The following is a 24,592-nucleotide window of genomic DNA, read 5'->3' as shown; positions in this document are numbered from 1 at the left end:
TGTTTCATCGTCAATAAGAAGGTCAGACCGATACAGTAAACCTGAAGGGAGGCATCGGAATCTATAACTAGTGTCACAGGAATGGTTCAAAACATAGACAGTCAGAAGAGTCAGTCTTCTTGTACTTGAGTCGGCATTGTGCCTTTTGTTTTAAATTCCGATGCTATTTCTGTGTTTCACCGTCAATAAGAAGGTCCAAGGGATACAGTAAACCTGAAGTCAAGCGTCGGAATCTATAACTAGTGTCACAGGAATGGTTCAAACATAGAAAGTAAGAAGAGTCTGTCTTCTTGTACTTAAATCGGCATTGTGCCTTATTTATTTAATTCTGATCCAATTTCTGTGTTTCATCGTCAATAAGAAGGTTAGAGGGATACAGTAAACCTGAAGTGAGGCATCGGAATCTATAGCTAGTGTCACAGGAATGGTTCAAATCATAGTCAGTAAGAAGAGTCAGTCTTTTTGTACTTAAGTCGGCATTGTGCCTTTTGTATTTAATTCCGATGTAATTTCTGTGTTTCATCGTCAATAAGAGGGTCCAAATGATACAGTAAACCTGAAGTGAAACATCGGAATCTATATCTAGTGTCGTAGGAGTGGTTCTAAACATAGTCAGTTAGAAGAGTCAGTATTCTTGTACTTAAGTCGGTATTGTGACTTATGTATTTAATTCCGATGCTTTATCTGTGTTTCATCGTCAATAAGGTCAGAGGGATACAGAAAAAATGAAGTGAAGCATCGGAAACTATAGCTAGTGTCACAGGAATGGTTAAAAACATAGACAGTAAGAAGAGTCAGTGTTCTTGCACCTAAGTCGGCATTGTGCCTTTTGTATTTAATTCCGATGCAATTTCTGTGTTTTATCGTCAATAAGAAGGTCAGAGGGATACAGTAACCCTGAAGTGAAGCATCTGAATCTATAACTAGTGTCACAGGAATGCTTCAAATCATAGGAAGTAAGAAGATACAGTCTTCTTGTCCTTAAGTCGGCATTGTGCCTTTTGTATTTAATTCCGAAGCAATTTCTGTGTTTCATCGACAATAAGAAGGTGCAAGGGATACAGTAAACCTGGAGTGAAGCATCAGAATCTATAACTAGTGTCATAGGAATGGTTCAAAACATAGACAGTAAGAAGAGTCAGTCTTCTTGTACTTAAGTGGGCATTGGGCATTTTGTATTTAATTCCGATGCAATTTCTGTGTTTCGTCGTCTATACGGTCAGAGGGATACAGTAAAAATGAAGTGAAGCATCGGAATCTATAGCTAGTGTCACAGGAATGGTTCAAAACATAGTCAGTAAGAAGAATCAGTCTTGATGTACTTAAGTCGGCATTGTGCCTTTTGTATTTAATTCCGATGCAGTTTCATTGTTTCATCGTTAATATGAAGGTGTAAGGGAAACAGTAAACCTTAAGTGGAGCATCGGAATCTATAACTAGTGTCAATGGAATGGTTCAAACATAGACAGTAGGAAGAGTCAGTCTTCTTGTACTTAAGTCGGCATTGTGCCTTTTGTATTTAATTCCGAGGCAATTTCTGTGTTTCATCGTCAATAAGAAGATCCAAGGGATACAGTAAAAATGAAGTGAAGCATCGGAATCCATAACTAGTGTCACAGGAATGGTTCAAAACATAGTCAGTAACAAGAGTCAGTCTTCTTGTACCTAAGTCGGCATTGTGCCTTTTCTATTTAATTCCGTTGCAATTTCGGTGATTCATCGTCATTAAGAAGGTCCAAGGGATACAGTAGACATGGTGTGAAGCATCGGAATCTATAACTAATGTCACAGGAATGGTTCAAACATAGACAGTAGGAAGAGTCAGTCTTTTTGTACTTAAGTCGGCATTGTGCCTTTTGTATTTAATTCCGATGTAATTTCTGGGTTTCATCGTCAATAAGAGGGTCCAAATTATACAGTAAATCTGAAGTGAAGCATCGGATCCTATATCTAGTGTCACAGGAGTGGTTCAAAACATAGACAGTAAGAAGAGTCAGTCTTCTTGTACTTAAGGCGGTATTGTGCCTTTTGTATATAATTCCGATGCAATTTCTGTGTTTCATCGTCAATAAGGTCAGACGGATACAGTAAAAATGATGTGAAGAATCGGAATCTATAGCTAGTGTCACAGGAATGGTTCAAAACATAGACAGTAGGAAGAGTCAGTCTTCTTGTACTTAAGTCACCATTGTGCCTTTTCTATTTAATTATGATCCAATTTCTGTGTTTCATCGTCATTAAGTAGGTCAGAGGGATACAGTAAACTGAAGTGAAGCATCGGAATCTATAACTAGTGTCACAGGAATGGTTCAAAGGATAGACAGTAAGAAGAGTCAGTCTTCTTCTACTTAAGTCGGCATTTTGCCTTTTGTATTTAATTCCGATGCAATTTTTGTGTTTTATCGACAATAAGAAGGTCCAAGGGATTCAGTAAACCTGAAGTGAAGCATCGGAATCTAAAACTAGTGTCACAGGAATGGCTCCAAACATAGACAGTAGGAAGAGTCAGTCTTCTTGTATTTAAGTCGGCATTGTGCCTTTTCTATTTAATTCCGATGCAGCTTCTTTGTTTCATCGTTAATAAGAAAGTCAGAGGGATACAATAAACCAGAAGTGAAGCATCGGAATCCATAACTAGTGTCACAGGAATGGTTCAAAACATAGACAGAAATAAGATTCAGTCTTCTAGTACTTATGTCGGCATTGTGCATTTTGAATTTAATTCCGATGAGATATCTGTGTTTCATCGTCAATAAGAAGGTCAGACCGATACAGTAAACCTGAAGGGAGGCATCGGAATCCATAACTAGTGTCACAGGAATGGTTCAAAACATAGACAGTCAGAAGAGTCAGTCTTCTTGTACTTGAGTCGGCATTGTGCCTTTTGTATTAAATTCCGATGCTATTTCTGTGTTTCACCGTCAATAAGAAGGTCCAAGGGATACAGTAAACCTGAAGTGAAGCATCGGAATCCATAACTAGTGTCACAGGAATGGTTCAAACATAGAAAGTAAGAAGAGTCTGTCTTCATGTACTTAAGTCGGCATTGTGCATTTTGTATTTAATTCCGAAGCAATTTCTGTGTTTCATCGTCAATAAGAAGGTCAGACCGATACAGTAAACCTGAAGTGAGGCATCGGAATCTATAACTAGTGTCACTGGAATGGTTCACAACATAGACACTCAGAAGAGTCAGTCTTCTTCTACTTGAGTCGGCATTGTGCCTTTTGTATTAAATTCCGATGCTATTTCTGCGTTTCATCGTCAATAAGAAGGTCCAAGGGATACAGTAAACCTGAAGTGAAGCATCGGAATCTGTAACTAGTGTCACAGGAGTGGTTCAAAACATAGTCAGTGAGAAGAGTCAGTCTTCTTGTACTTAAGTCGGCATTGTGCCTTTTCGATTTAATTCCGATGCAATTTCTGTGTTTCATCGTCAATAAGCGGGTTACAGGGACACAGTGAACATGAAGTGAAGCATCGAAATCTATAACTAGTGTCACTGGAATGGTTCAAAAAATAGTAAGTAAGAAGAGTCAGTCTTCTTGTCCTTAAGTCGGCATTGTGCCTTTTGTATTTAATTCCGATGCATATTCTGGGTTTCATCGTCAATAAGAAGGTCCAAATTATACAGTAAACCTGAAGTGAAGCATCGGATCCTATATCTAGTGTCACAGGAGTGGTTCAAAACATAGACAGTAAGAAGAGTCAGTCTTCTTGTACTTAAGGCGGTATTGTGCCTTTTGTATATAATTCCGATACAATTTCTGTGTTTCATCGTCAATAAGGTCAGACGGATACAGTAAAAATGAAGTGAAGAATCGGAATCTATAGCTAGTGTCACAGGAATGGTTCAAAACATAGACAGTAGGAAGAGTCAGTCTTCTTGTACTTAAGTCGGCATTGTGCCTTTTGTATTTAATTCCGATGCAATTCCTGTGTTTCATCGTCAATAAGAAGGTGCAAGGGATACAGTAAACCTGGAGTGAAGCATCGGAATCAATAACTAGAGTCACAGGAACAGTTCTAAACATAGACAGTAAGAAGAGTCAGCCTTCTTGTACTTAAGTCGGCATTTTGCCTTTTGTATTTAATTCCGATGCAATTTCTGTGTTTCATCGTCAATAAGAGGGTCAGACCGATACAGTAAACCTGAAGTGAGGCATCGGAATCTATAACTAGTGTCACAGGAATGGTTCACAACATAGACAGGCAGAAGAGTCAGTCTTCTTGTACTTGAGTCGGCATTGTGCCTTTTGTATTAAATTCCGATGCTATTTCTGTGTTTCATCGTCAATAAGAAGGTCCAAGGGATACAGTAAACCTGAAGTCAAGCATCGGAATCTATAACTAGGTTCACAGGAATGGTTCAAAACATAGACAGTAAGAAGACTCAGTCTTCTTGTACTTAAGTCGGCATTGTGCCTTTTCTATTTAATTCCGATCCAATTTCTGTGTTTCATCGTCAATAAGAAGGTCAGAGGGATACAGTAAACCTGAAGTGAAGAACCGGAATCTATAACTAGTGTCACAGGAATGGTTCAAAACATAGTCAGTAAGAAGAGTCAGTCTATTTGTACTTAAGTCGGCATTGTGCCTTTTGTATTTAATTCCGATGTAATTTCTGTGTTTCATCGTCAATAAGAATGTCCAAGGGATACAGAAAACCTGAAGTCAAGCATCGGAATCTATAACTAGTGACACAGGAATGGTTCAAAACATAGTCTGTAAGAAGAGTCAGTCATCTTGTACTTAAGTCGGCATAGTGACTTTTCTATTTAATTCCGATGCAATTTCTGGATTTCATCGTCAATAAGAAGGTCCAAGGGATACACTAAACCTGGAGTGAAGCATCGGAAGCTATAACTAGTGTCACAGAAATGGTTCAAAACATAGACAGTAAGGCGAGTCAGTCTTCTTGTACTTAAGTCGGCATTGTGCCTTTTCTATTTAATTCCGATGCAATTTAAGTGTATTATCGTCAATAAGAAGGTCCAAGGGATACAGTAAACCTGGAGTGAAGCATCGTAATCTATAACTAGTGTCAATGGAATGGTTCAAAACATAGACAGTAGGAAGAGTCTGTCTTCTTGTACTTAAGTAGGCATTGTGCCTTTTGTATTTAATTCCGATCCAATTCTGTGTTTTATCGTCAATAAGAAGGTCAGAGGGAAACAGTAAACCTGAAGTCAAGCATCGGAATCTATAACTAGTGTCACAGGAATGGTTCAAAACATAGACAGTAAGAAGAGTCAGTCTTCTTGTACTGAAGTCGGCAATGTGCCTTTTCTATTTAATTTCGGTCCAATATCTGTGTTTCATCGTCAATAAGAAGGTCAGAGGGATACAGTAAACCTGAAGTCAAGCATCGGAAATTGTAACTAGTGTCACAGGAATGGTTCAAAACATAGACAGTAAGAAGAGTCAGTCTTCTTGTACTTAAGTCGGCATTGTGCCTTATCTATTTAATTCCGATCCAATTTCTGTGTTTCATCGTCAATAAGAAGGTCAGAGGGATACAGTAAACCTGGAGTGAAGCATCGGAATCTATAACAAGTGTCACAGGAATGGTTCAAAAGGTAGACAGTAAGAAGAGTCAGCCTTCTTGTACTTAAGTCGGCATTGTGCCTTTTGTATTTAATTCCGATGCAATTTCTATGTTTCATCGTCAATAAGAAGGTCCAAGGGATACAGTAAACCTGAAGTGAAGCATCGGAATCTATAACTAGTGTCACAGGAATGGTTCATTACATAGTCAGTAAGAAGAATCAGTCTTCATGAACATAAGTCGGCATTGTGCCTTTTGTATTTAATTCCGATGCAATTTCATTGTTTCATCGTTAATACGAAGGTCCAAGGGATACAGTAAACCTGAAGTGAGGCATCGGAATCAATAATTAGTGTCGAAGGGATGTTTCAAACAAAGACAGTAAGTAGAGTCAGTCTTCTTGTACGTAAGTCGGCATTTTGCTTTTTGTATTTAATTCCGAGGCAATTTCTGTGTTTCATCGTCAATAAGAGGGCCCAAGGGATACAGTAAACCTGAAGTGAAGCATCGGAATCCATAACTAGTGTCACAGGAATGGTTGAAAACATAGACAGAAAGAATAGTCAGTCTTCTTGTACTTAAGTCGGCATTGTGCCTTTTGTATTTAATTCCGATGCTATTTCTGTGTTTCATCGTCAATAAGAAGGTCAGAGGGATACAGTAACCCTGAAGTGAAGCATCGGAATCTATGACTAGTGTCACAGAAATGGTTCAAAACTTAGACAGTAAGATGAGTCTGTCTTCATGTACTTAAGTCGGCATTGTGCATTTTCTATTTAATTCCGATGCAATTTCTGTGTTTCATCGCCAATAAGAGGGTCCAAATGATAGAGTAAACCTGACGTGAAGCATCGGAATCTATATCTAGTGTCACAGGAGTGGTTCAAAACATAGACAGTAAGAAGAGTCAGTATTCTTGTACTTTAGTCGGTATTGTGCCTTTTGTATTTAATTCCGTTGCAATTTCTGTGTTTCATCGTCAATAAGGTCAGAGGGATACAGTAAAAATGAAGTGAAGCAACGGAATCTATACCTAGTGTCACAGGAATGGTTCAAAACATAGACAGTAGGAAGAGTCAGTCTTCTTGTACTTAAGTCGGCATTGTGCCTTTTGTATTTAATTCCGATGCAATTTCTGTGTTTCATCGTCAATAAGAAGGTCCAAGGGATACAGTAAACCTGAAGTCAAGCATCGGAATCTATAACTAGTGACACAGGAATGGTTCAAAACATAGTCAGTAAGAAGAGTCAGTCATCTTGTACTTAAGTCGGCATAGTGCCATTTCTATTTAATTCCCATGCAATTTCTGTGTTTCATCGTCAATAAGAAGGTCCAAGGGATACACTAAACCTGAAGCATCGGAAGCTATAACTAGTGTCACAGGAATGGTTCAAAACATAGACAGTAAGAAGAGTCAGTCTTCTTGTACTTAAGTCGGCATTGTGGCTTTTCTATTTAATTCCGATGCAATTTCAGTGTATTATCGTCAATAAGAAGGTCCAAGGGATACAGTACACCTGAAGTGAAGCATCGGAATCTATAACTAGTGTCAATGGAATGGTTGAAAACATAGACAGAAAGAATAGTCAGTCTTCTTGTACTTAAGTCGGCATTGTGCCTTTTGTATTTAATTCCGATGCAATTTCTGTGTTTCTTCGTCAATAAGAAGGTCAGAGGGATACAGTAACCCTGAAGTGAAGCATCGGAATCTTCAACTAGTGTCTCAGGAATGGTTCAAAACATAGACAGTGGGAACAGTCAGTCTTCTTGTACTTATGTCGGCATTGTGCCTTATGTATTTAATTCCGAAGCAATTTCTGTGTTTCATCGTCAATAAGAAGGTCAGAGGGATACAGTAACCATGAAGTGAAGCATCTGAATCTATAACTAGTGTCACAGGAATGGTTCAAATCATAGGCAGTAAGAAGATACAGTCTTCTTGTCCTTAAGTCGGCATGTGCCTTTTGTATTTAATTCCGATGCAATTTCTGTGTTTCATCGTCAATAAGGTCAGATTGATACAGTAAACCTGGAGTGAAGCATCGGAATCTATAACTAGTGTCACAGGAATGGTTCAAAAGGTAGACAGTAAGAAGAGTCAGCCGTCTTGTACTTAAGTCGGCATTGTGCCTTTTGTATTTAATTCCGATGCAATTTCTATGTTTCATCGTCAATAAGAAGGTCCAAGGGATACAGTAAACCTGAAGTGAAGCATCGGAATCTATAACTAGTGTCACAGGAATGGTTCAATACATAGTCAGTAAGAAGAATCAGTCTTCATGAACATAAGTCGGCATTGTGCCTTTTGTATTTAATTCCGATGCAATTTCATTGTTTCATCGTTAATAAGAAGGTCCAAGGGATACAGTAAACCTGAAGTGAGGCATCGGGATCAATAATTAGTGTCAAAGGGATGTTTCAAACAAAGACAGTAAGTAGAGTCAGTCTTCTTGTACGTAAGTCGGCATTGTGCTTTTTGTATTTAATTCCGAGGCAATTTCTGTGTTTCATCGTCAATAAGAGGGTCCAAGGGATACAGTAAACCTGAAGTGAAGCATCGGAATCCATAACTAGTGTCACAGGAATGGTTGAAAACATAGACAGAAAGAATAGTCAGTCTTCTTGTACTTAAGTCGGCATTGTGCCTTTTGTATTTAATTCCGATGCAATTCCTGTGTTTCATCGTCAATAAGAAGGTCAGAGGGATACAGTAACCCTGAAGTGAAGCATCGGAATCTATGACTAGTGTCACAGAAATGGTTCAAAACATAGACAATAAGATGAGTCAGTCTTCATGTACTTAAGTCGGCATTGTGCATTTTCTATTTAATTCCGATGCAATTTCTGTGTTTCATCGTCAATAAGAATGTCAGACCGATACAGTAAACCCGAAGTGAGGCATCGGTATCTATAACTAGTGGCACAGGAATGGTTCACAACATAGACAGTCAGAAGAGTCAGTCTTATTGTACTTGAGTCGGCATTGTGCCTTTTTATTACATTCCGATGCTATTTCTGTGTTTCATCGTCAATAAGAAGGCCCAAGGGATACATAAACCTGAAGTCAAGCATCGGAATCTGTAACTAGTGTCACAGGAATGGTTCAAAGCATAGACAGTAAGAAGAGTCAGTCTTCTTGTACTTAAGTCGGCAATGTGCCTTTTCAATTTAATTCCGATCCAATTTCTGTGTTTCATCGTCAATAAGAAGGTCAGAGGGATACAGTAAACCTGAAGTGAAGCATCGGAATCTATAACCAGTGTCACAGGAATGGTGCAAATCATAGTCAGTAAGAAGAGTCAGTCTTTTTGTACTTAAGTCGGCATAGTCCCTTTTGTATTTAATTCCCATCTAATTTCTGTGTTTCATCGCCAATAAGAGGGTCCAAATGATAGAGTAAACCTGACGTGAAGCATCGGATTCTATATCTAGTGTCACAGGAGTGGTTCAAAACATAGACAGTAAGAAGAGTCAGTATTCTTGTACTTTAGTCGGTATTGTGCCTTTTGTATTTAATTCCGTTGCAATTTCTGTGTTTCATCGTCAATAAGGTCAGAGGGATACAGTAAAAAAGAAGTGAAGCAACGGTATCTATACCTAGTGTCACAGGAATGGTTCAAAACATAGACAGTAGGAAGAGTCAGTCTTCTTGTACTTAAGTCGGCATTGTGCCTTTTGTATTTAATTCCGATGCAATTTCTGTGTTTCATCGTCAATAAGAATGTCCAAGGGATACAGTAAACCTGAAGTCAAGCATCGGAATCTATAACTAGTGACACAGGAATGGTTCAAAACATAGTCAGTAAGAAGAGTCAGTCATCTTGTACTTAAGTCGGCATAGTGCCATTTCTATTTAATTCCCATGCAATTTCTGTGTTTCATCGTCAATAAGAAGGTCCAAGGGATACACTAAACTTGAAGCATCGGAAGCTATAACTAGTGTCACAGGAATGGTTCAAAACATAGACAGTAAGAAGAGTCAGTCTTCTTGTACTTAAGTCGGCATTGTGGCTTTTCTATTTAATTCCGATGCAATTTCAGTGTATTATCGTCAATAAGAAGGTCCAAGGGATACATTACACCTGAAGTGAAGCATCGGAATCTATAACTAGTGTCAATGGAATGGTTCAAAACATAGACAGTAAGAAGAGTCTGTCTTCTTGTACTTAAGTGGCATTGTGCCTTTTGCATTTAATTCCGGTGCAATTTCTGTGTTTCATCGTCAATAAGAAGGTCAGAGGGATACAGTAAACCTGAAGTGAAGCATCGGAATCTTCAACTAGTGTCTCAGGAATGGTTCAAAACATAGACAGTGGGAACAGTCAGTCATCTTGTACTTATGTCGGCATTGTGCCTTATGTATTTAATTCCGAAGCAAATTCTGTGTTTCATCGTCAATAAGAAGGTCAGAGGGATACAGTAAAACTGAAATGAAGCATCGGAATCTAAAATTAGTGTCACAGGAATGGTTCAAAGCATAGACTGTAAGAAGACTCAGTCTTCTTGTACTTAAGTCGGCATTGTGCCTTTTCTATTTAATTATGATCCAATTTCTGTGTTTCATCGTCATTAAGTAGGTCAGAGGGATACAGTAAACTGAAGTGAAGCATCGGAATCTATAACTAGTGTCACAGGAATGGTTCAAAACATAGTCAGTAAGAAGAGTCAGTCTTTTTGTACTTAAGTCGGCATTGTGCCTTTTGTATTTAATTCCCATGTAATTTCTGTGTTTCATCGTCAATAAGAAGGTCCAAATGATACAGAAAACCTGAAGTGAAGCATCGGAATCTATATCTAGTCTCACAGGAGTGGTTCAAAACATAGACAGTAAGAAGAGTCAGTCTTCTTGTACTTAAGTCGGTATTGTGCCTTTTGTATTTAATTCCGATGCAATTTCTGTGTTTCATCGTCAATAAGGTCAGAGGCATACAGTAAAAATGAAGTGAAGCATCGGAATCTATAGCTAGTGTCACAGGAATGGTTCAAAACATTGACAGTAAGAAGAGTCTGTCTTCTTGTACTTAAGTCGGCATTGTGCCTTTTGTATTTAATTCCGGTGCAATTTCAGTGTTTCATCGTCAATAAGAAGGTGAGGGATACAGTAAACCTGAAGTGAAGCATCGGAATCTTCAACTAGTGTCTCAGGAATGGTTGAAAACATAGACAGTGGGAACAGTCAGTCTTCTTGTACTTAAGTCGGCATTGTGCCTTATATATTTAATTCCGATGCAATTTCTGTGTTTCATCGTCAATAAGAAGGTCAGAGGGATACAGTAAACCTGAAGTGAAGCATCGGAATCCAAAATTAATGTCACAGGAATGGTTCAAATCATAGAGAGTAGAAAGAGTCAGTCTTCATGTACTTAAGCCGGCATTATGCCTTTTGTATCTAATTCCGATGCAATTTCTGTGTTTCATCGTCTATAAGAAGGTCCAAGGGATACAGTAAACCTGAAGTGAAGCATCGAAATCTATAACTAGTGTCACAGGAATGGTTCAAAACATAGTCAGTAAGAAGAGTCAGTCTTCTTGCCCTTAAGTCGGCATTGTGCCTTTTGTAATTAATTCCGGTGCAATTTCTGACTTTCATCGTCAATACGAAACTCAGAGGGATACAGTAAACCTAAAGTGAAGCATCGGAATCTATATCTAGTGTCACAGGAATGGTTCAAAACATAGACAGTAAGAAGAGTCAGTCTTCTTGTCCTTAAGTCGGCATTGTGCCTATTTTATTTAATTCCAGTGCAATTTCTGTGTTTCATCGTCAATACGAAAGTCAGAGGGATACAGTAAAGCTGAAGTGAAGCATCGGAATCTATAACTAGTGTCACAGGAATGATTCAAATCATAGACAGTAGGAAGAGTCAGTCTTCTTGTACTTAAGTCGGCATTGTGCCTTTTGTAATTAATTCCGATGCAATTTATGTGTTTCATCATTAATAAGAAAGTCCAAGGGATACAGTAAACATGAAGTGAAGCATCGGAATCTATATCTAGTGTCACAGGAATGGTTCAAACTATAGTCAGTGAGAAGAGTCAGTCTTCTTGTACTGTAGTCGGCATTGTGACTTTTCTATTTAATTCCAATGCAATTTCTGATTTTCATCGTCAATAAGAAGGCCCAAGGGATACAGTAAACCTCAAGTGAAGCATCGGAATCTATAGCTAGTGTCACAGGTATGGTTCAAACTATAGACAGTAGGAAGAGTCAGTCTTCTTGTACTTAAGTCGGCATTGTGCCTTTTGTATTTACTTCCGATGCAATTTCTGTGTTTCATCGTCAATAAGAAGGTCCAAGGGATACAGTAAACCTGAAGTCAAGCATCGGAATCTATAACTAGTGACACAGGAATTGTTCAAAACATAGTCAGTAAGAAGAGTCAGTCATCTTGTACTTAAGTCGGCATAGTGCCTTTTCTATTTAATTCCAATGCAATTTCTGTGTTTCATCTTCAATAAGAAGGTCCAAGGGATACACTAAACCTGGAGTGAAGCATCGGAAGCTATAACTAGTGTCACAGGAATGGTTCAAAACGAAGACAGTAAGAAGAGTCAGTCTTCTTGTCCTTAAGTCGGCATTGTGCCTTTTTTATTTAATTCCAATGCAATATCTGTGTTTCATCGTCAATACGAAAGTCAGAGGGATACAATAAACCTGAAGTGAAGCATCGGAATCTATAAATAGTGTCACAGAAATGGTTCCAAACATAGACAGTAGGAAGAGTCAGTCTTCTTGTACTTAAGTCGGCATTGTGCCTTTTGTAATTAATTCCGATGCAATTTATGTGTTTCATCGTTAATAAGAAGGTCCTAGGGATACAGTAAGCCTGAAGTGAAGCATCGGAATCTATAACTAGTGTCACAGGATTGGTTCACAACATAGTCAGTAAGAAGAGTCAGTCTTCTTGTCCTTAAGTCAGCATTGTGCCTTTTGTATTTAATTCCGGTGCAACTTCTGTGTTTCATCGTCAATAAGAAAGTCAGAGGGATACAGTAAACCTGAAGTGAAGCATCGGAATCTATAAATAGTGTCACAGGAATGTTTCAAAATATAGACAGTAAGAAGAGTCAGTCTTCTTGTACTTGAGTCGGCATTGGGCCATTTGTATTAAATTCCGATGCAATTTCTGTATTTCATTGTTAACAAGAAGGTCCAAGGATACAGTAAACCTGAAGTCAAGCATCGGAATCTATAACTAGTATCACAGGAATGGTTCAAAACATAGACAGTAAGAAGAGTCAGTCTTCTTGTACTTAATTCGGCATTGTGCCTTTTGTATTTAATTCCGATGCAAATTCAATGTTTCATCGTCAATAAGAAGGTCAGAGGCATACAGTAAACCTGAAGTGAAGCATCGGAATCTATAACTAGTGTCACAGGAATTGTTCAAAGCATAGACAGTAAGAAGGGTCAGTCGGTATTGTGCCTTTTGTATATAATTCCGATGCAATTTCTGTGTTTCATCGTGAATAAGGTCAGAGGGATACTGTAAACCTGAAGTGAAGCATCGGAATCTATAACTAGTGTCACAGGAATGGTTCAAAACATAGTCAGTAAGAAGAGTCTGTCTTTTTGTACTTAAGTCGGCATTATGCTTTTGGTATTTGATTCCGATGTAATTTCTGTGTTTCATCATCAATAAGAAGTTCAAAATGATACAGTAAACCTGAAGTGAAGCATCGGAATCAATAGCTAGTGTCACAGGAATGGTTCAAAACATAGACAGTAAGAATAGTCAGTCTTCTTGTACTTAAGTCGGTATTGTGCATTTTGTATTTCATTCCGATGCAATTTCTGTGTTTCATCGTGAATAAGGTCAGAGGGATACAGTAAACCTGAAGTGAAGCATCGGAATCTATAACTAGTGTCACAGGAATGGTTCAAAACATAGACTGTAGGAAGAGTCAGTCTTCTTGTACTTAAGCCGGCATTTTGCCTTTTGTATTTAATTCCGATGCAATTTCAGTGTTTCATCGTCAATAAGAATGTAAAAGGGATACAGTAAACCTGGAGTGAAGCATCGGAATCTATAACTAGTGTCAATGGAATGGTTCAAAACATAGACAGTAAGAAGAGTCAGTCTTCTTGTACTTAAATCGGCATTGTGCCTTTTTTATTTAAATCCGATGCAATTTCTGTGTTTCATCGTCAATAAGAACGTCCAAGGGATACAGTAAGCCTGAAGTGAAGCATCATAATATATAACTATATATATATATATATATATATATATATATATATATATATATATATATATATATATATATGGTTCAAACCATAGACAGTAGGAAGAGTCAGTCTTCTTGTACTTAATTCGGCATTGTGCCATTTCTATTTAATTCCGATGCAATTTCTGTGTTTCATCGTCAATAAGAAGGTCAGAGGGATACAGTAAACCTGAAGTGAAGCATTGGAATCTATAACTTGTGTCACAGGAATGGTTCAAATATAGTCAATAAGAAGGGTCAGTCTTCTTGTCCTTAAGTCAGCATTGTGCATTTTGTATTTAATTGCGGTTTAACTTCTGTGTTTCATCGTCAATAAGAAAGTCAGAGGGATACAGTAAACCTGAAGTGAAGCATCGGAATCTATAACTAGTGTCACAGGAATGTTTCAAAACATAGACAGTAAGAAGAGTCAGTCCTCTTGTACTTAAGTCGGCATTGTGCCTTTTCTATTTAATTCCGAGACAATTTCTGTGTGTCTTCGTCAATAAGATGGTCAGAGGGATACAGTAAGCCTAAAGTGAAGCATCGTAATCCATAACTAGTGTCACAGGAATGGTTCAAAACATAGTCAGTAAGAAGAGTCAATCTTCTTGTCCTTAAGTCGGCATTGTACATTTTGTATTTAATTCCGGTGCAATTTCTGTGTTTCATCGTCAATAAGAAAGTCAGAGGGATACAGTAAACCTGAAGTGACCATCGGAATCCATAACTAGTGTCACAGGAATGGTTCAAAACATAGTCAGTAAGAAGAGTCAGTCTTCTTGTCCTTAAGTCTGCATTGTGCCTTTTGTATTTAATTCCGATGCAATTTCTGTGTTTCATCGACAATAAGAAGGTCCAAGGGATACAGTTAACCTGGAGTGAAGCATGGGAATCTATATCTAGTGTCACAGGAATGTTTCAAAACATAGACAGTATGAAGATACAGTCTTCTTTTACTTAAGTCGGCATTGTGCCTTTTGTATTTAATTCCGATGCAATTTCTGTGTTTCATCGTCAATAAGAAGGTCCAAGGGATACAGTAAGCCTGAAGTGAAGCATCGGAATCTATAACTAGTGTCACAGGAATGGTTCACAACATAGTCAGTAAGAAGAGTCAGTCTTCTTGCCCTTAAGTCAGCATTGTGCCTTTTGTATTTAATTCCGGTGCAACTTCTGTGTTTCATCGTCAATAAGAAAGTCAGAGGGATACAGTATACCTGAAGTGAAGCATCGGAATCTATAAATAGTGTCACAGGAATGTTTCAAAACATAGACAGTAAGAAGAGTCAGTCTTCTTGTACTTGAGTCGGCATTGTGCCATTTGTATTAAATTCCGATGCAATTTCTGTATTTCGTCGTCAACAAGAAGGTCCAAGGATACAGTAAACCTGAAGTCAAGCATCGGAATCTATAACTAGTGTCACAGGAATGGTTCAAAACATAGACAGTAAGAAGAGTCAGTCTTCTTGTACTTAATTCGGCATTGTGCCTTTTGTATTTAATTCCGATGCAATGTCTGTGTTTCATCGGCAATAAGAAGTTCAGAGGGATAATGTAAACCACATGTGAAGCATCGGAATCTATAACTAGTGTCACATGAATGGTTCAAACATAGACAGTAAGAAGACTCAGTTTTCCTGTACTTAAGTCAGCATTGTGCCTTTTGTATTTAATTCCGATGCAATTTCTATGTTTCATCGTCAATAAGATTGTCAGAGGGATACGGCAAACCTCAAGTGAAGCATCGGAATCTATAACTTGTGTCACAGGAATGGTTCAAACAGAGACAGTAAGAAGAGTCAGTTTTCTTGTACTTAAGTCGGCATTGTGCCTTTTGTATTTAATTCCGATGCAAATTCAATGTTTCATCGTCAATAAGAAGGTCAGAGGCATACAGTAAACCTGAAGTGAAGCATCGGAATCTATAACTAGTGTCACAGGAATGGTTCAAAACATAGACAGTAAGAAGAGTCAGTCTTCTTGTACTTCAGTCGGCATTGTGCCATTTGTACTTAATTCCGATGCAATTTCAGTGTTTCATCGTCATTAAGAATGTAAACGGGATACTGTAAACCTGGAGTGAAGCATCGGAATCTATAACTTGTGTCAATGGAATGGTTCAAAACATAGACAGTAGGAAGAGTCAGTCTTCTTGTACTTAATTCGGCATTATACCTTTTGTATTTAATTCCGATGCAATTTCTGTGTTTCATCGTCAATAAGAAGATCCAAGGGATACAGTAAACCTGAAGTGAAGCTTCGGAATCTATAACTAGTGTCACAGGAATGTTTCAAAACATAGACAGTATGAAGATACAGTCTTCTTTTACTTAAGTCGGCATTGTGCCATTTGTATTAAATTCCGATGCAATTTCTGTATTTCATCGTCAACAAGAAGGTCCAAGGATACAGTAAACCTGAAGTCAAGCATCGGAATCTATAACTAGTGTCACAGGAATGGTTCAAAACATAGACAGTAAGAAGAGTCAGTCTTCTTGTACTTAATTCGGCATTGTGTCTTTTCTATTTAATTCCGATGCAATGTCTGTGTTTCATCGTCAATAAGAAGTTCAGAGGGATAATGTAAATCTCATGTGAAGCATCGGAATCTATAACTAGTGTCACATGAATGGTTCAAACATAGATAGTAAGAAGAGTCAGATTTCCTGTACTTAAGTCAGCATTGTGCCTTTTGTATTTAATTCCGATGCAATTTCTATGTTTCATCGTCAATAAGAATGTCAGAGGGATACAGCAAACCTGAAGTGAAGCATCGGAATCTATAACTTGTGTCACAGGAATGGTTCAAACATAGACTGTAAGAAGAGTCAGTTTTCTTGTACTTAAGTCGGCATTGTGCCTTTTGTATTTAATTCCGATGCAAATTCAATGTTTCATCGTCAATAAGAAGGTCAGAGGCATTCAGTAAACCTGAAGTGAAGCATCGGAATCTATAACTAGTGTCACAGGAATTGTTCAAAACATAGACAGTAAGAAGGGTCAGTCGGTAATGTGCCTTTTGTATTTAATTCCGATGCAATTTCGGTGTTTCATCGTGAATAAGGTCAGAGGGATACTGTAAACCTGAAGTGAAGCATCGGAATCTATAACTAGTGTCACAGGAATGGTCCAAAACATAGACAGTAAGAAGAGTCAATCTTCTTGTTCTTAAGTCGGCATTGTACGTTTCGTATTTAATTCCGGTGCAATTTCTGTGTATCATCGTCAATAAGAAAGTCAGAGGGATACAGTAAACCTGAAGTGACCATCGGAATCTATAACTAGTGTCACAGGAATGGTTCAAAACATAGACAGTAGGAAGAGTCAGTCTTCTTGTACTTAAGTCGGCATTGTGCCTTTTTTATTTAAAACCGATGCAATTTCTGTGTTTCATCGTGAATAAGAAGGTCAGAGGGATACAGTAAATCTGATGTGAAGCATCGGAATCTATAACTAGTGTCTCAGGAATGGTTCAAACATAGTTAGTAAGAAGAGTCAGTCTTCTTCTACTTAAGTCGGCATTGTGCCTTTTCTATTTAATTCCGATGCAATTACTGTGTTCATCGTCAATAAGAAGGTCCAAGGGATACTCTAAACCTAAAGTGAAGCATCGGAATCTATAACTAGTGTCACAGGAGTGGTTCAAATATAGACATTAAGAAGAGTCAGTCTTCTTGTACTTAAGTCGCCATTGTGACTTTTCTATATAATTCCGAGGCAATTTCTGTGTGTCTTCGTCAATAAGAAGGTCAGAGGGATACAGTAAAGCTGAAGTGAAGCATCGGAATCTATAACTAGTGTCACAGGAATTCTTAAAAACATAGTCAGTAAGAAGAGTCAGTCTTCTTGAACTTAAGTCGGCATTGTGCCTTTTGTATTTAATTCCGATGCAATTTCTGTGTTTCATCGTCAATAAGAAGGTCCAAGGGATACAGTAAACCTGAAGTGAGCATCGGAATATATAACTAGTGTCACAGCAATGGTTCAAAACATAGACAGTAGGAAGAGTCAGTCTTCTTGTACTTAATACGGCATTGTGCCTTTTCTATTTAATTCCGATGCAATTTCTGTGTTTCATCGTCAATAAGAAGGTCAGAGGGATACAGTAAACCTGAAGTGAAGCATTGGAATCTATAACTAGTGTCACAGGAATGGTTCAAAACATAGACAGTAAGAAGAGTCAGTCTTCTTGTACTTGAGTCGGCATTGTGCCATTTGTATTTAATTCCGATGCAATTTCAGTGTTTCATCGTCAATAAGAAGGTCAGAGGGATACAGTAAACCTGAAGTGAAGCATTGGTATCTATAACTAGTGTCACAGGAATGGTTCAAAGCATAGACAGTAAGAAGAGTCAGTCTTCTTGTACTTGAGACGGCATTGTGCCTTTTGTATTATATTCCGATGCAATTTCTGTGTTTTATCGTCAATAAGAAGGTCCAAGGGATTCAGTAAACCTGAAGTCAAGCATCGGAATCTATAACTAGTGTCAATGGAATGGTTCAAAACGTAGACAGTAGGAAGTGTCAGTCTTCTTGTACTTAATTCGGCATTGTGCCTTTTGTATTTAATTCCGATGCTATTTCTGTGTTTCATCGTCAATCATAAGGTCCTAGGGATACAGTAAACCTGAAGTGAAGCATCGGAATATACAACTAGTGTCACAGAAATGGTTCATAACATAGACAGTAGGAAGAGTCAGTCTACTTGTACTTAATTCGGCATTGTGCCTTTTGTATTTAATTCCGATGCAATTTCTGAGTTTCATCGTCAATAAGGAAGTCAGAGGGTTACAGTAAACCTGAAGTAAAGCATCGGAATCTATAACTAGTGTCACAGGAATGGTTCAAAACATAGTCAGTAAGAAGGGTCAGTCTTCTTGTCCTTAAGTCAGCATTGTGCCTTTTGTATTTAATTCCGGTTTAACTTCTGTGTTTCATCGTCAATAAGAAAGTCAGAGGGACACAGTTAACCTGAAGTGAAGCATCGGAATCTATAACTAGTGTCACAGGAATGTTTCAAAACATAGACAGTAACAAGAGTCAGTCTTCTTGTACTTAAGTCGGTATTGTGCCTTTTCTATTTAATTCCGAGGCAATTTCTGTGTGTCTTTGTCAATAAGAAGGTCAGAGAGATACAGTAAACCTAAAGTGAAGCATCGGAATGTATAACTAGTGTCACAGGAATTGTTCAAAACATAGTCAGTAAGAAGAGTCAGTCTTCTTGTACTTAAGCCGGCATTGTGTCTTTTGTACTTAATTCCGGTGCAATTTCTGTGTTTCATCGACAATAAGAAAGTCAGAGGGATACAGTAAACCTGAAGTGAGCATCGGAATCTATAACTAGTGTCACAGGAATGGTTCAAAACATAGTCAGTAAGAAGAGTTAGTCTTCTTGTCCTTAAGTCGGCATTGTGCCTTTTGAATTTAATTCCGATGCAATTTCTGTGTTTCATCGTCAATAAGAAGGTCCATGGGATACAGTAAACCTGGAGTGAAGCATCGGAATCTATAACTAGTGTCACAGGAATGTTTCAAAACATAGACAGTATGAAGATACAGTCTTCTTGTACTTAAGTCGGCATTGTGCCTTTTGTATTTAATTCCGATGCAATTTCTGTGTTTCATCGTCAATAAGAAGGTCCAAGGGATACAGTAAACCTGAAGTGAAGCATCGGAATATATAACTAGTGTCCCAGAAATGGTCCAAAACATAGACAGTAGGAAGAGTCAGTCTTCTTGTACTTAATTCGGCATTGTGCCTTTTCTATTTAATTCCGATGCAATTTCTGTGTTTCATCGTCAATAAGAAGGTCCAAGGGATACAGTAAACCTAGAGTGAAGCATCGGAATCTATAACTAGTGTCACAGGAATGGTTCAAACATAGACATTAAGAAGAGTCAGACTTCTTGTACTTAAGTCGGCATTGTGCCTTTTCTATTTAATTCCGAGGCGATTTCTCTGTGTCTTCGTCAATAAGAAGGTCAGAGTGATACAGTAAACCTGAAGTGAAGCATCGGAATCTATAACTAGTGTCACAGGAATGCTACAAAACATAGTCAGCAAGAAGAGTCAGTCTTCTTGTACTTAAGTAGGCATTGTGCCTTTTGTATTTAATTCTGTTGCAATTTCTGTGTTTCATCGTCAATAAGAAGGTCCAAGGGATACAGTAAACCTGAAGTGAAGCATCGTAATATATAACTAGTGTCACAGCAATGGTTCAAAACATAGACAGTAGGAAGAGTCACTCTTCTTCTACTTAATACGGCATTGTCCCTTTTCTATTTAATTCCGAAGCAATTTCTGTGTTTCATCGTCAATAAGAAGGTCAGAGGGATACAGTAAACCTGAAGTGAAGCATTGGAATCTATAACTAGTGTCACAGGAATGGTTCAAAACATAGACAGTAGGAAGAGTCAGTCTTCTTGTACTTGAGTCGGCATTGTGCCTTTTGTATTTGATTCCCATGCAATTTCGGTGTTTCATCGTCAATAAGAAGGTCAGAGGGATACAGTAAACCTGAAGTGAAGCATTGGAATCTATAACTAGTGTCACAGGAATGGTTCAAAACATAGACAGTAAGAAGAGTCAGTCTTCTTGTACTTGAGTCGGCATTGTGCCTTTTGTATTAATTTCCGACGCAATTTCTGTGTTTTATCGTCAATAAGAAGGTCCAAGGGATTCAGTAAACCTGAAGTCAAGCATCGGAATCTATAACTAGTGTCACAGGAATGGTTCAAAACATAGTCAGTAAGAAGGGTCAGTCATCTTGTCCTTAAGTCAGCATTGTGCCTTTTGTATTTAATTCCGGTTTAACTTCTGTGTTTCATCGTCAATAAGAAAGTCAGAGGGATACAGTAAACCTGAAGTGAAGCATCGGAATCTATAACTAGTGTCACAGGAATGTTTCAAAACATAGACAGAAGAAGAGTCAGTCTTCTTGTCCTTAAGTCGGCATTGTGCATTTTTTATTTAATTCGGATGCAATTTCTGTGTTTCATCGTCAATAAGAAGGTCCAAGGGATACAGTAAACCTGGAGTGAAGCATCGGAATCTATAACTAGTGTCACAGGAATGTTTCAAAGCATAGACAGTATGAAGATACAGTCTTCCTGTACTTAAGTCGGCATTGTGCCTTTTGTATTTAATTCCGATGCAATTTCTGTGTTTCATCGTCAATAAGAAGGTCCAAGGGATACAGTAAACCTGAAGTGAAGCATCGAAATATATAACTAGTGTCACAGAAATGGTTCGAAACATAGACAGTAGAAAGAGTCAGTCTTCTTGTACTTAATTTGGCATTGTGCCTTTTCTATTTAATTCCGATGCAATTTCTGTGTTTCAGCGTCAATAAGAAGGTCAGAGAGATACAGTAAACCTGAAGTGAAGCATTGGAATGTATAACTAGTGTCACAGGAATGTTTCAAAACATAGACAGTATGAAGATGCAGTCTTCTTGTACTTAAGTCGGCATTGTGCCTTTTGTATTTAATTCCGATGCAATTTCTGTGTTTCATCGTCAATAAGAAGGTCCAAGGGATTCAGTAAACCTGAAGTCAAGCATCGGAATCTATAACTAGTGTCAATGGAACGGTTCAATACATAGACAGTAGGAAGAGTCAGTCTTCTTGTACTTAATTCGGCATTGTACCTTTTGTATTTAATTCCGACGCAAATTCTGTGTTTCATCGTCAATAAGAAGGTCAGAGGCATTCAGTAAACCTGAAGTGAAGCATCGGAATCTATAACTAGTGTCACAGGAATTGTTCAAAACATAGACAGTAAGAAGAGTCAGTCGGTATTGTGCCTTTTGTATTTAATTCCGATGCAATTTCTGTGTTTCATCGTCAATAAGAAAGTCCAAGGGATACAGTAAACCTAGAGTGAAGCATCGGAATCTATAACTAGTGTCACAGGAATGGTTCAAAACATAGTCAGTAAGAAGAGTCAGTCTTCTTGTCCTTAAGCCGGCATTGTGCCCTTTGTATTTAATTCTGGTGTAATTTCTGTGTTTGATCGTCAATATGAAAGTCAGAGGGATACAGTAAACCTTAAGTGAGCATCGGAATCTATAACTAGTGTCACAGAAATGGTTCAAAACATAGTCAGTAAGAAGAGTTAGTCTTCTTGTCCTTAAGTCGGCATTGTGCATTTTGTATTTAATTCCGATGCAATTTCTGTGTTTCATCGTCAATAAGAAGGTCCAAGGGATACAGTAAACCTGGAGTGAAGCATCGGAATCTACAACTAGTGTCACAGGAATGTTTCAAAGCATAGACAGTATGAAGATACAGTCTTCTTGTACTTAAGTCGGCATTGTGCCTTTTGTATTTAATTCCGATGCAATTTCTGTGTTTCATCGTCAATAAGAAGGTCCAAAGGGAAACAGTAAACCTGAAGTGAAGCATCGGAATATATAACTAGTGTCACAGAAATGGTTCAAAACATAGACAGTAGGAAGAGTCAGTCTTCTTGTACTTAAGTTGACATTGTGCCTTTTCTATTTAATTCCGATGCAATTTCTGTGTTTCAGCGTCAATAAGAAGGACAGAGAGATACAGTAAACCTGAAGTGAAGCATTGGAATGTATAACTAGTGTCACAGGAATGTTTCAAAACATAGACAGTATGAAGATGCAGTCTTCTTGTACTTATGTCGGCATTGTGCCTTTTGTATTTAATTCCGATGCAATTTCTGTGTTTCATCGTCAATAAGAAGGTCCAAGGGATTCAGTAAACCTGAAGTGAAGCATCGGAATCTATATCTAGTGGTAATGGAACGGTTCAATACATAGACAGTAGGAAGAGTCAGTCTTCTTGTACTTAATTCGGCATTGTACCTTTTGTATTTAATTCCGACGCAAATTCTGTGTTTCATCGTCAATAAGAAGGTCAGAGGCATTCAGTAAACCTGAAGTGAAGCATCGGAATCTATAACTAGTGTCACAGGAATGTTTCAAAGCATAGACAGTAAGAAGATACTGTCTTCTTGTACTTAAGTCACAGGAATGTTTCAAAGCATAGACAGTAAGAAGATACTGTCTTCTTGTACTTAAGTCGGCATTGTGCCTTTTGTATTTAATTCCGATGCAATTTCTGTGTTTCATCGTCAATAAGAAGGTCCAAGGTATACAGTAAACCTGGAGTGAAGCATCGGAATCTATAACTAGTGTCACAGGAATGTTTCAAAGCATAGACAGTAAGAAGATACTGTCTTCTTGTACTTAAGTCGGCATTGTGCCTTTTGTATTTAATTCCGATGCAATTTCTGTGTTTCATCGTCAATAAGAAGGTCAGAGGGATACAGTAAACCTGAAGTGAAGCATTGGAATCTATAACTAGTGTCACAGGAATGGTTCAAAACATAGACAGTAAGAAGAGTCAGTCTTCTTGTACTTGAGTCGGCATTGTGCCTTTTGTATTTAATTCCGATGCAATTTCTGTGTTTCATCGTCAATAAGAATGTAAAAGGGATACTGTAAACCTGGAGTGAAGCATCGGAATTTATAACTAGTGTCAATGGAATGGTTCAAAACATAGACAGTAGGAAGAGTCAGTCTTCTTGTACTTAATTCGGCATTGTGCCTTTTGTATTTAATTCCCATGCAATTTCTGTGTTTCATCGTCAATACGAAGGTCCAAGGTATAATGTAAACCTGAAGTGAAGCATCGGAATATATAACTAGCGTCACAGAAATGGTTCAAACCATAGACAGTAGGAAGAGTCAGTCTTCTTGTACTTAATACGTCATTGTGCCTTTTCTATTTAATTCCGATGCAATTTCTGTGTTTCATCGTCAATAAGAAGGTCAGAGGGATACAGTAAACCTGAAGTGAAGCATTGGAATCTATAACTAGTGTCACAGGAATCGTTCAAAACATAGACAGTAGAAGAGTCAGTCTTCTTGTACTTGAGTCGGCATTGTGCCTCTTGTATTAAATTCCGATGCAATTTCTGTGTTTTATCGTCAATAAGAAGGTCCAAGGGATTCAGTAAACCTGAAGTCAAGCATCGGAATCTATAACTAGTGTCACAGGAATGTTTCAAAACATAGACAGTAAGAAGAGTCAGTCTTCTTGTACTTAAGTCGCCATTGTGCATTTTCTATTTAATTCCGAGGCTATTTCTGTGTGTCTTCGTCAATAAGAAGGTCAGAGGGATACAGTAAACCTAAAGTGAAGCATCGGAATCTATAACTAGTGTCACAGGAATTGTTCAAAACATAGTCAGTAAGAAGAGTCAGTCTTCTTGTCCTTAAGTCGGCATTGTGCCTTTTGTATTTAATTCCGGCGCAATTTCTGTGTTTCATCGTCAATAAGAAAGTCAGAGGGATACAGTAAACCTGAAGTGAGCATCGGAATCTATAACTAGTGTCACAGGAATGGTTCAAAACATAGTCAGTAAGAAGAGTCAGTCTTCTTGTCCATAAGTCGGCATTGTGCCTTTTGTGTTTAATTCCGATGCAATTTCTGTGTTTCATCGTCAATAAGAAGGTCCAAGGGATACAGTAAACCTGGAGTGAAGCATCGGAATCTATAACTAGTGTCACAGGAACGTTTCAAAACATAGACAGTATGAAGATACAGTATTCTTGTACTTAAGTCGGCATTGTGCCTTTTGTATTTAATTCCGATGCAGTTTCTGTGTTTCATCGTCAATAAGAAGGTCCAAGGGATACAGTAAACCTGAAGTGAAGCATCGGAATATATAACTAGTGGCACAGAAATGGTTCAAAACATAGACAGTAGGAAGAGTCAGTCTTCTTGTACTTAATTCGGCATTGTACCTTTTGTATTTAATTCCGACGCAAATTCTGTGTTTCATCGTCAATAAG

Source organism: Schistocerca serialis, chromosome 3 (genome assembly GCF_023864345.2).
Source record: "Schistocerca serialis cubense isolate TAMUIC-IGC-003099 chromosome 3, iqSchSeri2.2, whole genome shotgun sequence".
Lineage (NCBI taxonomy): Eukaryota > Metazoa > Arthropoda > Insecta > Orthoptera > Acrididae > Schistocerca > Schistocerca serialis.
This window is presented reverse-complemented; position numbering follows the sequence as displayed.